At 45.5% G+C, this 15478-nt stretch overlaps 1 protein-coding gene across 3 annotated transcripts in view; it reads right to left on the bottom strand.

Moving 5' to 3' along the window:
- The window catches only part of LOC149325993 (cytochrome P450 3A29-like), a 228896-nt gene that overhangs the window by 151121 nt on the left and 62297 nt on the right, over window positions 1–15478 (bottom strand). The gene's annotated exons all lie outside the window — the stretch shown is intronic.

The following is a 15478-nucleotide window of genomic DNA, read 5'->3' as shown; positions in this document are numbered from 1 at the left end:
GCATGAATGTCGGTTCAGTGTTGGTAGAGCGGCTGAACAGTGGTCTGATAGTGGCATGAATGTCGGTTCAGTGTTGGTAGAGTGGCTGAAAGTGGGTACAATAGCGGCGTGAATGTCGGTTCAGTGTTGGTAGAGCGGCTGAACAGTGGTCTGAGAGTGGCATGAATGTCGGTTCAGTGTTGGTAGAGCGGCTGAACAGTGGTCTGATAGTGGCATGAATGTCGGTTCAGTGTTGGTCCGAACATCAGGCCAAGGTTGGAAAAAGTAACTTTTTGCCCCAATGCCGACGTCGGTACGACTTTCGAGCCGGTTTTGACCAGCATTATGCCAGCGTCGGTCCATTGTTGGTGTGCTGCTTGGGCAGCTCCGGGTTCTTGCGCCGCACAGTATCACGTAGGCAACGGAGGACATCCCTGTAGTACTCTTTGGTCATTGTTTGACCCTGTGGAGTGCGTACTCGTGGTCTGCCACACAGAGGGTGTCAAAGAAAGCAGTCAGCATCACTTTCACATTGCTGCGCACTTGGCGGGCTTTCTTAAGTCTTGGTGACGTGGAATGATTCCACTGTGACGACTGGGATCTGGTTTCTGTATCCGTGTTGGAAAGAACGTGGCAACAGCATGATGTCCAGAACAAGAAGAACGTGTGTTTATTGAAACGTGCCGATTATATAGCCCGCTAGTGATAACAGGCAGCTCGCACCGCGCATGTCAGCGACAGAGACGCACCGTCATATACGTGCCTGATACATCTTTTCGCGGGAACAAACAAAAACAGTTGCAGCAACAGGGATTAGTTAAGCGCACTGTTTAAATTCCTCGTCATAGCAAAGGCGTTGCGGGGCCCTCCTGTTCCGGTACGATCTCCTTAATGCTGGTGGCTGCACGGCACCCGGAGGCGAGCTTCCCGCTGTATTGGCCGCGCACGGTGGTTCCCCAGCAGTCCTTTGTGGCCCTCCCGAGGCCTGCGATGCGAGGCAGGTACCAGGCGACGAAGGCGAGGCAGGTGCCCGGGGGTTGTCGATTGGCCCACTTGTGTCGCCACCGTCGTCACTGCTCGTCTCGGCATACCGCTCTCGCGTCTCTGCGAGATGTCGCCGGTTACGTCGCAGAATTCTTCCATCTTCCGTTAGAAGCTGGTACGACCTTGGAGCCGGAGCGCTTACTACCCTCGCCTTCCGGGCCCACGTTGTAGTTCCTCGCAGCCTTACCACGTCGCCTCGAGAAAGCTTCGGCAACGGTTTGCCCTGCGTTTTCTGGCGATGCTTCTCTACCTTGCTGCGCGGCACTTCTTCAAAGTCGGGAAGGTTGGCTCGCAGGCGTCTCCCTTGCAAAAGTTCCCCCGGGGATCGGCCGTCTTCGAGTGGTGTTGATCGATAGGCCAGCAGGCCTTGCCAGAAATCGTCCCCGGAATCCTGGGTTTTCTTCAAGATGCGTTTGACCACCTGCACACCTTTTTCAGCCAAACCATTTGACTGAGGGAAATGGGGACTCGAAGTCACATGTGTAAAGTCATAGTTCTGTGCAAACACGGCAAACTCGTGGCTCGAAAATTGAGGACCATTGTCCGTGCACACTTCTAGTGGCACGCCATATCTTGCGAAGATAGCGCTAAGTGCAGCAATTGTAGCCCTTGCACTAGTGTCCTGAAGTTGCTGCACCTCTGGGAAGTTAGAAAATGCATCGTAAGCAACCAGGTAAGAGTCTGCAGCAAAGAAAAAGATGTCCACTCCCACCCGGTACCATGCACATCGGGGAGTTGGCCGCATGAGGAGCGGTTCTTTTGCGTGCGCGTAAGCGAATTTCCTGCAGGTTGGACAGCTAGCTGCCAGAGAAACAATCTCACTGTTAAGGCCCGGCCAGAAAACAAGACGACGTGCCCTCTCTTTACATTTTTGCATGCCAAGGTGTCCCGCATGAATTCTAGACAGAATTTTCTTTCGCATGCTCTTTGGTACGACCACTTTGGAGCCTTTAAAAACTATTCCATTAACCACAGAAAGGTCTTGTGTAAAAGGCTTGAGTTCACCCTCCACTGGTTGGCCCCTTGACAGACTTTGCACCACGGCTTGCAGACAGTCGTCGCACGCCGTTTCTCTCTGCAGTTCGCGCTGCGTCGTTGGCGTCACCATATAACCCAGGGATTCGACTGCGTGAATTTCCACTTCATCCATGCCAGTGTCTTGGCGGCTGCTGCTGTTGCCATCAGCTGTGGATCGTGATAACATATCTGCTAGAACCAAGTTCTTGCCGGGAATATACTGCAAACAGAAGTCATACAGAAACAAGCGCAAAAAAAATCTTTGCAGGCGAGGTGGCATGTCATCGATTGCCTTTTCCGCAATTGATAAGAGTGGCTTATGGTCAGTTTCTATTAGCAGTTGTCGCCCGTAGACAAACTGATGGAACTTTTCGCAACCAAAGCAAATGCCAAGGGCCTCCTTTTCAATTTGAGCATACCTCTGCTCTGCTTGTGTTAAAACACGGGACGCGTATGCCACGGGTCGCCATTCATCAAAATGACGTTGCAGAAGGGCCGCCCCTACCCCGTTCCGCGAAGTGTCGCATGTAATCTTTGTGTCCCTTCGAGCATCAAAGATTGCGAGCACGGGAGCGGTAGTCAAAACTTGCGTTACGCTTTTCCACTCTCTAGCGTGGTTTTCAGTCCATTGAAAATCGGAGCGACATTTGATAAGATCCCTTAATAACGCCGTTCTTTCCGACAGCCGCGGCACGAATTTCCCAAAATAGTTGAGGACACCCAGCATACGTTGAACCTCCGCTTTGCTTGTTGGTTCTGGCATGTCAATCATTGTTTTTACGAGCTGTGCGTCAGGAGATATGCCATTTCCGGTTATTATGTCACCGAGGAACTTTACTTCGGTCACATTGAACTTGCACTTCTGCGCATTGAAAGTCAACCCCGCTTCTTCGACCGCTTTCAGGACAGCTACTAGTCTGTCATCGTGCTCTTGTCTCGTTGAGCCCCACACCAGAATGTCATCAATATATACTAGCACGCCTGGCAGCCTGTCTAGAACTTGCGTCATTGTTTGGTGAAACACTTCCGGTGCAGATGATATTCCAAACGGCAACCGCAAAAATCGGTACCTCCCAAAAGGTGACGAGAAAGTACATATCTTTGATGTTTCTTCGTCTAGCGGTATCTGGTGGTACCCCGAGTTAGCATCCAAGCAACTGAAGTACTTCGCGCCCGCCAACTTAGCTTCCAAGTCTTCTCGTCTCGGGAGGGGAAAATGCTGCCTCTTAATGTGCCGATTGATCTGCCTGGGATCCAAACAAACTCGCAAACCGCCATCTTTTTTCTTGACGACAACCAGTGGACTTACCCAGTCAGTAGGCTCATTCACTTTCACAATGATGTTGGCTCGTTCCATTCTTTCGAGTTCCTTTTTGAGAGGCTCCTCCAGCGCCAAAGGCACCCGGCGGGCTGGCTGCACGACCGGTACTGCTCCAGGTTCCAGGACCATGTGATATGGCTGCTTCAAGCAACCAAGTCCTTCGAAAATATGCCTATAATTCTTGAGAGAACCATGTTTAGGAGGCGTATTTATAACATTCACGGCACGCTGAACCAGTCCCAAAGCTTCACTGGCGTCCAGTCCGAGTATAGGCTGACGACCGTTTTTCACAATGAAAAGCTTCACTACCGTGTGGGAATTTCCAACGCGTACAGTTGCCGACACTGTCCCAAAGCACATAATAAGGCCGCCGTTATATGCCCGTAGTACTGTGCTCGTCGGAGTTAGTGCTCCAGCTGATGGCAGTTTTCGATAGACTGAAAACGGTAAGAGGCTCGTTTGCGCCCCTGTGTCTATTTTGAAGGCAATTTCCTGACCGCCGACTTCAGCATTTACAGTCCACTCATTCGTGCCACTTTTAATTCCTACGTCTAGTACGTCAAAGTCGTTCTCCGGAAGTGTGTCGACTTCGCTCACTTCTTTTGACTTCCTACAGCAGACAGCAAAGTGGTGAAACCTACCACACACGTAGCACCTTTTACCAAATGCTGGGCATTGCTTCGGTTTGTGCTTGCGATTACACTTTCTACACTGCCATTGCTCCCCGTCGCACTTGGGCTCTTTACTCTGTGCATGCTGCAAGTCTGTGCGCCGCCTTGAAACAAAATCCACACAACTCTCTTCTTTACGCCACACCTCTTTTTGTTGTGCTACTGATTCTGCAATTTTGCACATCTCCTCCGCTTTTGCTAACGTCAATCCTTTCTCTTGAAGCATCTTCTCCCGTAATCTAGGACTGTTGGTACCAAAGACGATCTGGTCTCTTACCATTGAGTCGTGTAACGTCCCAAAGTTACATTGTGAAGCTTGCTTCTTCAGGTCACGTAAAATTTTTTCGAATGGCTCTCCTTCCGCTTGGTTCCTCGTGCGAAAAAGGTACCGCTCATGCACCTCGTTGCTCGTCGCGGGTCGTACCTGTACACCCAAGACTCGTCACCAGTGATTATGATGTTGATGAAGTCGGGGTCACTGTTTGCGGAATCGAGCATGTCCTGTGAGACTTCAACACGAAGCTGCTTTCGCTCCACCGTGAGCAGCTTCGGCACGAATTTCGCCGCGACTCTCTCCATGGCCAAATCTTCTGTGATAATGGAATGTGCGGAGAAATTGTTCATGTCCACCTCTTCCTCAAATTCTCGGATAGTCACGCGACGGTCCCGCATCACCATAGCGTTCAGTTCGGCAATGACCTGGTCATTTTGGCATGTTGATGGCCGATTGGAGTGTGGCTCGTTCTCCAGCGATGTGCGGCCATCTTTAAACCAATTATACCACTGCTTAACCTGTGTGCTGCTCATAGCATCGTCACCGAAAGCCGTCTGAATATTTAGAATGGTTTGCACTTGGCTGTCGCCCAGTTTATGGCAAAATTTGATGCAGTAGCGCTGCTCCTTTCACTCCGTCATTTTCCTTGCAATAAAAAACCGACGAGAGCACTGCGCACTGCCTCACTCAAATGCTGCGTCCCAGCGACTGACGCTATCGGCAGGCGGGAAAAAATTTGTGCATGCGCATGAAGGTTTAAAGTCGCCTGATGCAAGCGCGCTTGTTTCGTATCCATCTTTTCTAACAGACCTCTTATACGAAGAGATTTCGGCTGTAGTTGTTGGGGAAAGAATATCGAAGGTTTTGGACTGGCTTTAAAATATGACATTGGATCAGTGCATGTTGTTTGCATCGTGGGGGAGGTACAGCGCGAACAAGACGAAGGGCGAAGCAAGAGGACTACACAGACGAGCGCTGTAGTCTTCTTGCTTCGTCCTTCGTCTTCTTCGCGCTGTACCCTCCCCAACGATGATTTATCACAAACTCGCCCAGCTGTCCATCCTCTTCCATGTTGTTTGCGCAGGCTGATTTTCACCAACCATCAGGAAGTGTTCGTTAAACATGTCTGATAAGGGACGACCTCTGAGTGGTACGCCATCTACCGAAATCTCTGCTGGAGTTGGCTTGGTTCGTTTTTATACTAAATTGCTGTATGACCTCCATATTTGATTAGGGGCAAGTTTATTAGCGAACGGTATTGCGTAATATTCCTGTTTCGCGGTTTTTAGACCAGTGTTGAGCTTATTCCTTACAGCCTTATGCAAGTTTAGTATAAGAGCGTACGTTGTTGGGCTAGTCGGTCAATCATGGTGAATACAAGGGGGGTACTGCGCACAAAAAGACAAGGACAAGAAGATAACACAACAAGCACAGCAACTGCGCTTGTTGTGTTATCTCGTTTTTAATGAAGAGGGTGTTATCTTCTTGTCCTTCTCTTTTTGTGCGCAGTACCCCCCTTGTATTCACCAAGTTTAGTATATTCATGTCCTTGTGCTTAAAAAAAATCAGCAGAGATTGTGTTTTTGCCTTATTCTTCTATACAGCTCTTTCGTAACCCACGGTTTCTTAGACTTTTTGTATCTAATGCTGCGGACTAGAGGAAAGGCGCCATAATAGGCATCTTGAAATTTTTTTTCAAAGACATCGTAACAGCGACTAGGATCCTCTTCATTAAAAACGAGTGACCAGTCCACCTTTGAAATCATGCATTGAAAGCGATTCATAGTTTCGTCATTAATTTTTCGATAGAAAGTGTTAGCTGCGTTACTAGAAAAAGTTTTCCTCGAATGGTGCAAAAAGACAAAAAAACGGAAGATGGTCGCTAACATCGCAGGCCATCACACCCGACTGGACATAATTTGGTAAGAAGTCAGTGAAACATAAATCAAGAGCCGGTACTTGTGGTAATTCTTGTTAGCAGGTTTATAACATTTGTACAGCTGTAGGTAGACATCACACCAATAAATTCTTAGAAACTGGATTATCATTTAATATATCTATGCTAAAATCACCCATCACAACAACATATTGGCTATGTCCTGTAAGCGAGTGAAGTACACTGCCAAGGTAAGAAAAAAAGCATTCAAATTTACCAGACGGGGTCTGTAAACTAGAATTATAATAAAACCACAAGATTCGGCAACAATTACCTCAAAATCACAATCAATGACAGAAAATCCCTCTAGGGAGGCGTGTGATACGCCATCACGAAAATGCAGAGAGACACCGCCCCCTTTTCTGCTGTCTCTGAAGAAAGACGCATGAGAATAGTCTTCAAATTGAACAATGTCAGATGAATCAGTGAACCAGGTTTCTGTAAATGCTAAAACATCAAATTTATGGTGAAGTAAGCTCAGATAAGCGCCAACGGCATCTCCTTTGCTTCGAAGACTTTGTGAGTTTAAACAAAATAAAGAAACATCTTATTTAGATGTGAGGGTAATCCCATTACTGTATCGTTAAATTCGTGTATCGGGTAGTAACTGTGGTTTTCTGAAGATATGCTTCGTAGTCCATACTGCTAGAAGAGATAAAAAAAGCAAGAAAACTCAGTTCATGGACGCTCACGCCTCTGGATCATCGTTTTCAGCCTGCTTAGTTTCCTTGATATTACACTGATCTGCATCGCATGAAATCCACAAAATTGGTTCTCCTCGGCCCTTGCGGACCATCACCTTTCCATTCTTCTGCCACGTGAAGCAATAACCCATTTACTGTGCCCTTGTGCATGCCAGCCACAAAAGATGCTTGTTTCGACTGGTAAGTTTATCGTAGAAGTGGACTTCTGATTCACTATCAACCAGTTGTGTGTAGTGTTGTGTTGGGTTTAGTGGCGCATGAGCATCCAAGGCTATCATGCGCCAAGCTCAAGGTGTAGCAAAACTGATTTCTGTAGAATTTTGCTAAAAAGCGAGAAAAATCGGTGGTGTAAAGAGCCTAAAATATTAGTTGCTACAACACTGTAATGCTGGAATAGAAAATGTTAGTATTAAAACCTTCAAAGAAGGTCGCGTAACCTCAGTGGCAATCCTTGGCTGGGCAAGGATCCCGAGGCTCCCAACCAATCAAGTAAAAAGCCTCAGCATTCTTCCCAGGAATGAGAAGACGGCTGAGGTGTATAATAAGTGAAGCAAAGCTCTGGGTCAGAATTTATACTCTGTCGAGAAAACCTGCTTGTCTTAAAAAGCTAAGAACACATAATATTGTTCCGCACAGAATAACATCGTGCCGCACAGAATAACATAGAAAGTCTCGTCAAAGGCCTTTCCTCCCGCGTTGACACCCTCGAAAAAACAGTAGAAAAGATTCAGGCCGCAGAGCCGAATACATCCCTTAGCTCACATGGCGACGTTGCCAAGCTGACATCTGAAATCAGAACACTTACGAGAAAAGTGCGAAGATGCGGAAAGTCGTCTGCGGCGATTAAATTTGCTATTCTTTGGGATTCAAGATTCCAACAATGAAACATGGGCTCAGTCTGAAACACATATCGTTACTTTTTTATCGGAGAAACTATACATCGCCATCACAGCTGACGACATCGAAAGAGCACACAGGTTGGGCCGCTTTCAGGCATCCAAGAATTGTCCCATTACCGTAAAATTTCTGCGCTTCAAAGATAAATCCAAAATCCTTGCCTCATCATCAGAATTGAAGGACACGTCTTTTTCCATTAGAGAAGACTTATCAGCACGAGTGCGTCTAGCTAGGAAAAAAACTTTACTTATACGCATCCCAGTATGAATCCAAGTTTAAGATCCGTTTTGATAAACTGGTCATGGATAACAAACAGTTCATCTACAAAGCTGAGTCCGATTCAGTCGTCGAATTGTCATAGCCATCCAAATGCGCACGTGTTTCAACTGTTTCACATGCACCTCATCACAGCCATAACCCTCAAAAAGCGCCAACTGTTAACACAGTATCTATCATGCTCTCAAACGTTCGCAGTTACATATGCAAAAAGGAAGCACTGGAAACCTTTCTTGAAGATAACGATACTGACATCGCAATAATGACTGAATCATGGCTGAGCCCAGATATTCAGGACCACGAACTTCTCAGTAATGTCGTCACCTACACCATCCATAGGCTTGACCGTGTAGGGTGTCGAGGAGGAGGCGTTTTGGAATTTATGAATCCCATACTCGTCTATCAGCGCATAGCAACTAACTGTCATCACGAAATCCTTTGCCTTCATGTTTCACTCCCGGCTAACGCGCTAATACTTATTTCTTGCTACCGCGCACCCGACTACGATAATTCTTTCGTTGATGAACTTCACTCTGTCATTTTAAACTTGCATTCCCGCTTTCCTCGTGCGACCTACTTATTGTCCGGCGACTTCAATTTCCCTGATATAGACTGGAATAATTTCATTGCTAAATCCACCCTATCAAAAAACTTTGTCGACCTTGCTCTCATGTTCAACTTCACTCAGATGGTCACTGTGCCAACTCGTGGTTCTAACATTTTGGATTTGATTCTCGTCTCTAATCCCGAGTTAATTAAGTCTGTTCAAAGCATAAAGGGCGTAAGCGATCACAACATTCTCTTATTCGACCCCTCCATTACGTTACAACATCGCCAACCTGAAACCAAGTACATCGGGGACTACAACAAAGCCAATTTTAACAAGATAAATACAGAACTAGATGCCTTTCTTCAACATTTTAGTCCCCTCGCTAATTATAGAACAGTTGAACAAAATTGGTCCTTATTCAAACACAAAGTACTGTCTCTCATCGACAGGTTCGTTCCCCTGGTGCGCATTCGAGGGGATGCCAGCAAGCCTTGGTTTTCTAATTCATTGCGAAAACTAGCCAGAAGAAAAAAGCGTACTTTTCGGGAAGCTAAGCAAGCAGATTCTCCCCAGAAGTGGTCTTCCTACTTTAAAGCGCTACGTGAATACACGGGCCAATTGAAGCGCTCCAAACGAAAGTTCTTCCACCAAGACCTTCTAACTATTCTACGCGACAAACCGCAAAAATTTTGGAGCATATTAACCCCGAGACGCTGCCCGCCACACATGTCATTGACCAATTGTGATGGCTCGCATGTACCAGGTAACCAGTGCGCTGAAGTCATGAATTCGTATTTCGCTTCTGTGTTCACTTATGAACCCACTTCCGACGTTCCCTTCCAACCGTGTTTTAACTACTCCGAAATGCAGCCGGTCACGATCACATCTGAAGGCATAGCGAAACTAATAGATAACCTTAAGATCTGTAGCAGTCCAGGCCCTGACAACATATCGCCTAAAATTCTAAAAGGCACCAAACTGGTTTCCAATTTGATTTTAGAGATAATTTTCAATCAGTCTATCGCCACAACATCAATTCCAAGTGACTGGAAAAATAGCACCGTAACCCCTGTACACAAATCTGGCAGCCCTTCTAACACTTCGAATTACCGCCCCATTTCGTTGACGTGCATCTCCTGCAAACTGCTAGAGCATGTACTGTATTCAGCCATTGCATCCCACCTTGACGCCAATTCTTTTTTCTTTCCGAATCAGCATGGTTTCCGTCGAGGCCTTTCATGCGAAACACAGCTATTCGAATTCACAACAGACCTTCACCTTAATCTCGACTCCGGCTTTCAAACTGACGTCATTTATCTGGACTTTTCTAAAGCATTTGACTGCGTACCCCATCGTCGCCTCATGGCCAAACTTTCTAGCCTTCATCTTGACCCGCTGGTTTTATCGTGGATCCACTGTTTCCTTTCTAACCGTTCGCAACGCACTGTAATAGACAACCACCATTCTTCAGCTACAAACGTCATTTCGGGTGTTCCTCAGGGCTCTGTGCTCGGCCCTCTTCTTTTTTTGGTATTTATTAACGACCTTCCTTGCTGCAACATATCATCGTCAATTCGCCTAATCGCAGACGACTGCATTATGTATCGACGCATATCATCAAACAACGATCAAGTCCTCCTCCAAAATGACCTCAACGAAATAACCAACTGGTGCACCCGGTGGCTGATGACATTAAACGTGTTAAAATGCAAGTACATGACAGTATCACGTAAACGCCATCGATTAAATTACCAGTATTCTTTAAGGTCAATCCCCCTAACACAAGTCGGGTCCTACCGGTACTTAGGAATAACAATCACTAGCAAACTTTCATGGTCCGAGCACATCTTAAACATAGTAGCTGAAAGTTCAAAATCGCTCAACAGACTGAGAAGGTACAGCCTTTGTCAAAAGTTTGTAGCCCAGGGGGTTTGCTTCTGAGCCACACTGTGTGGTTAGTAATGCATCGCCAGCGCTCCAAATTTCCTGAAGGTAAAAAGATTTCTGGTCCTGTCTTCTCCAAAGGGTAGGGCTGCCACGAATGCTTCAGGAGTCCCACTGCAAGGCTTAGAAGCAGACCCCCTGGGCTCTAAACTTTTGACAAAGACTGTACTTAGCCGTGTCCCCTCCATTCATCCGCAAACTTGCTTATGAAACATTCATTCGTACTAAACTAGAATATGCCTCACCCAGTTGGAATCCGCACCAGTCATACCTAATTGAAGCATTAGAATCAGTTCGAAGTCGTGCAGCCCGATTTATTACTTCATGTTACGATCGCAGAACCAGTATTTCTGGCATAAAATCATCGCTTGGCATACCGCCACTGTCTTTTCGCCGTAAAATTTCCCAACTCTGCCTTTTCCACAAGTTATACTACAGTTTTCCTCAATTGCACTGCAGACTTCTACTCCCTCCCAATAGAACATCTCGTCGTCTTTTTAACAGCCTGAGCCTACAGCGTTTACATGGTTCCACCAATGCCTTTCAAAAATCCTTCCTGCCATCCGCCATTGAACAGTGGAATGAGCTGCCTGAGGCAGTTGTAACTGAGCGCGATGCAAATAAATTCAAAACCCTGCTTTTATCTCATCTTTTTCGTTAGCGCACTTTCAGTACCACCTCTGCACATGTTACATTTTTTGAACCCTTGTCTGCTAATCAGTGTTCCCGTTTTCTTCCTGTATATATAGCGTGAGGGCCACAGTGTACCTGTGATTGTTCCCTTTTTCATTTTTCAATGCTCTTTTAACAATTGTTTTGCCTACTTCACTGTTATATCTCAAATGTTCCTATTGTTTGTGATTTCGTATTTTTGCTCCCCCTTATGTAATGCCCCACCTAGGGGTCCTTAAGGGAAAATAAATGATGATGATGATGATGATACGTGAACAATTGCATTGTCGCTTAAGACCAGTGCAGGGTGAAAAGGAATGCGTTCATTGTAAAACTGAGTGAAGTACTTTTTCCTTACTTGTTTCTAGTGTCACACATGAGAATAAAACGTGACTAATTGTAAGCTAATTTTCATATTTTTCGCACACTGGTTTTTCTTGTTTTGCAAGCAGGAAGCTGTGTGTAATGTGTGCGTGCCCAATGCGCACACGGCATAAAATTACTTCGATAAAACGTTCCTGGTGCCCGCAGGTCTTCCATTCACCAAGGACAGGCTTTACTAAATGTAGCTTGTTGTTAAAGGTGCACTGAAGAGGAATCTGAACTCGTCTTTTTGCCGCGGGAACTCGATCTACACGTTCCTAGCATTCTTAGAAACTGCGACTTATTGCCCGGTGTGGCCGATTTCCCTAATTAAATCGAATTAACGTCCGGCTCCCGCCTTTATTTTTTGAATTCTGCCTCGTACGATGGGCGGAGTCGACCGACGCGGGGAGTGCCTTTCACCCAGTCCCGTGGCGGCTTGCCGCTCTGCCATCGGCGGAGTAATACGAAGTAGTCCGTAGAAGCAAATAGTCCGCGCGTATTTTTATTTCTGCGGGCTTATTTTGCGGTTATATTCTCTGCAAATGAAAGTATTTATTCACGGAAACCTAAAAAACAAAATGAAGCGAAAGCAAAGCCTCCACGGAGCTGGCTGAAAGGCACTCCCCGCGTCGGTCGACTCCGCCCACCGTACGAGGCAGAATTAAAAAAAAAAGGCGGGAGCCGGACGTTAATTCGATTTAATTAGTGAAATCGGCCACACAGGGCAATAAATCGCGGTTTCTAAGAATGCTCGGAACGTGTAGATTGAGTTCCCGCGGCAAAAAGACGAGTTCAGATTCCTCTTCAGTGCACCTTTAACTTCGTTGTCCCATGAGGCCTGCCATTTTTCTCTAAGTTTATTTTTTACAAGTTTCATGCAGTTTTTATAAGGTACATCTACTTGCTTTATTTGTATATTACGGGCACGTGCGGCACAAGCGTCAGCGCTCTCGTTCCCCCTGATTCCCACGTGACTAGGAACTTAGGAAAACTTTATTATAAGTGTTTGTGTGTCTGCTGTAGTAATGTTATGTATTATGTCTCCTATTATGGGCTGAACTGCATTTCTAGTGTTTAGTACTGTATTTACTGTGAGGGAGTCGGTGTGGATGACATATTTTGCATATTTTTCGCGATTATTTCTTTAACTGCGACAGCAATGGCGTAACTTTCTGCTCTGAAAGCTGATACGCACTCAGGTAGCCTATTTTTTCTTCTTTCCCATGTATTACTGCACTCCCAACATAATGTGCGGTTTTAGAGCCATCTGTGTAAAAATTATGTAATTCTCGTACTTTTCTTTCAATGCCAAAAAGTCCTGTAATATATATTCTTGTGGAGTTTGCTTTTTGTGGAAGTGCGTCAACGTAAGGTCACATACTGAGAGAAAGCTGTACCAAGGTGGCAGTGGGTGGGGTCTCGGGGCAACATTGGGCAGTGTGTCCAGTATACCTAATTCTTCTCATTTTTCTTCAAAACGGAGGAGTAGTGGTCTGATTGCTTGGGGTTTGTTGTTAAACAGTTGTCTGGATTGGCATTTTGTAACTATGGGGTAGCAGAGATGCTTCGGCAGTGAACGGGTTTTTAGTACATATGCGGATATCAGCATGGCTCTTCTATCTGTAAGGCCTTTTCTTTTATTTTCGAATTCGGTTAAGCCTGTTGTACGTATGTGGTGCAGGCAAGGGCTTATTATATTTATTTCCTTTTCGGCTGCCCCAACCTATTCTTTGTAAGGGAGGGTTCATATATTTCGACATAGAGACTGTTTATGGGGGATGTTCTGTAAGCGCCAGTTGAGAGACGTAAACCGAGGTTATGCACGGGGTCCAGTCATTTTAGGTATGATGGTCTCGCAGACCCATATACGATGCACCCGTAATCTAGGCAGGATCGTACTGGAGCACGATATATGTGCAAAAGGCATCTCCTGTCGGACCGCCACCGTTTACGTGAAAGCACCTTTAGGACATTTAAGGATCAGGAAGCTTTCTTTTTCAGGATGTTTCTGTGTGTAAGGAATGTGAGCTTTTTATCAAAAATTATATCTAGAAATTTGTGCTGTTCTTTCATTGGTAATTCTGTTTCCCTTAGGTGGAGGGTGGGATTGTTCTGTAGGCTTCGTTTGAGAGAGAACATGACGGCCACTGTTTTCTGAGGAGAGAACTGGAATCAGTTTCTGTCTGCCCATGCCGCTAGTTTATTCATTGTCAACTGTACTTGTCTCTCGCCTGTTGATATGTTGGTTGATGTGCAGGCGATCTGGAAATCATCAACATGAACCGAGTACATAACTAATTTTGGGATTATTTGGGCTAACGAATTCATTTTTACAACAAAGAGTGTAGTGTTTAAAATGCACCCCTGCGGTACTCTCTCTGCGCACTCTGCCCAATCTCTTAAAAATAGACCTGAAAAAGTTCTGGAATGTAGTTAATCCCTAGCAAAATCAGTCGGTACCATCCATGTTAGGTACAGATGGCAACGTGCTAACACCAGTCGAGTGTGCCGAGCAATTTAATGCATACTTCGCTGGGGTGTTCACAGATGAGCATCCTATTAATTCCGTAACGCCGCCGCCGCAGAGTATCCCGTATCACTTTCCTTCTATTATCATCACCGCACACGGCGTAAAATGCGCCATTGACCGTTTGCCGTTCAAGACCAGTCCAGGACCCGATGGCATCAGTGCTAAACTTTTAAAACCAAGCAGTCATCTCTCAGCACAGATACTTTCACTAATATTCCAACAATCACTCGATTGTGGATGCATACCCGAAGACTGGAAAACAGCTCATGTTCCGCCAATACATATAACACTGTCTTCAGTAACTACCGACCTATCTCGCTAACATCAGTTAGTTGCAAACTTCTTGAACATATTCTATACACTCACATTATGACCCATCTCAATCGAAATAATTTGCTTGCAAAGAACCAGCATGGTTTTCGCCCAAAGCTTTCATGCCAAACACTGCTTTATGAGTTGGTAACTGACCTTCATAATTCATTGCACCTTTCTCATTATGTAGATGGTATTTTTATTGATTTTTCAAAAGCCTTCGACCGTGTACTTCATAAACGACTAACACTGAAAATACTCAGCATCGAACTCGACGGCAATACAACTCGATGGCTTGAACAATTTTTAACAAATCGCTCTCAAGCGGTTAAATTAAATGACAATATTTCCAGCCTAACCCTTATCAAGTCTGGCGTCCCTCAAGGCTCAGTAATAGGACCGCTTTTATTTTTAATATATATATTAATGATATACCACTAAATATCAATTCGACAGTTCGCCTTTTTGCCGACGACTGTGTAATTTACAGAGACATATCTAGTCCTAACGACGTCATAGCTTTGCAATCTGACCTGAACAAGCTAACAGAGTGGTGCGGCAAATGGCAGATGCAAATAAATAGAGAAAAGACTAAACATTTGAAATTCACATCTGTTTCCAAATCGCAACCAAACACTTACCTAATAAATGACAGCATAGTAGACTCAGTTTCATCGGTTAAATACCTCGGCATTCTGCTAAATTCTAGCTTAACATGGACAGACCACATCGAAAATATTACATCTAAAGCACAAAGAAAACTTGGCTTTCTGAAGCGGCGCCTATATCTAGCCGACAGGGACACCAGGCTTCAAGCATTCAATTCTCTTGTTCGCCCTTCACTGGAATATGCGTCAATCATTTGGCATCCCTACCAAACCACCCCTACCAATATACTTGAAGCCGTCCAGAATAAAGCCGCGCGATTCATCTTATCATCGTACTCGAGATGTCAAAGCGTTTCATCTTTGAAGCAAGAGCTCAA

This window comes from Amblyomma mixtum, chromosome 10 (assembly GCF_055824585.1).
Source record: "Amblyomma mixtum isolate Tamu chromosome 10, ASM5582458v1, whole genome shotgun sequence".
Lineage (NCBI taxonomy): Eukaryota > Metazoa > Arthropoda > Arachnida > Ixodida > Ixodidae > Amblyomma > Amblyomma mixtum.
The sequence above is the reverse complement of the archived record's forward strand: the minus strand, read 5'-3'. Positions and strand labels throughout refer to the sequence as shown.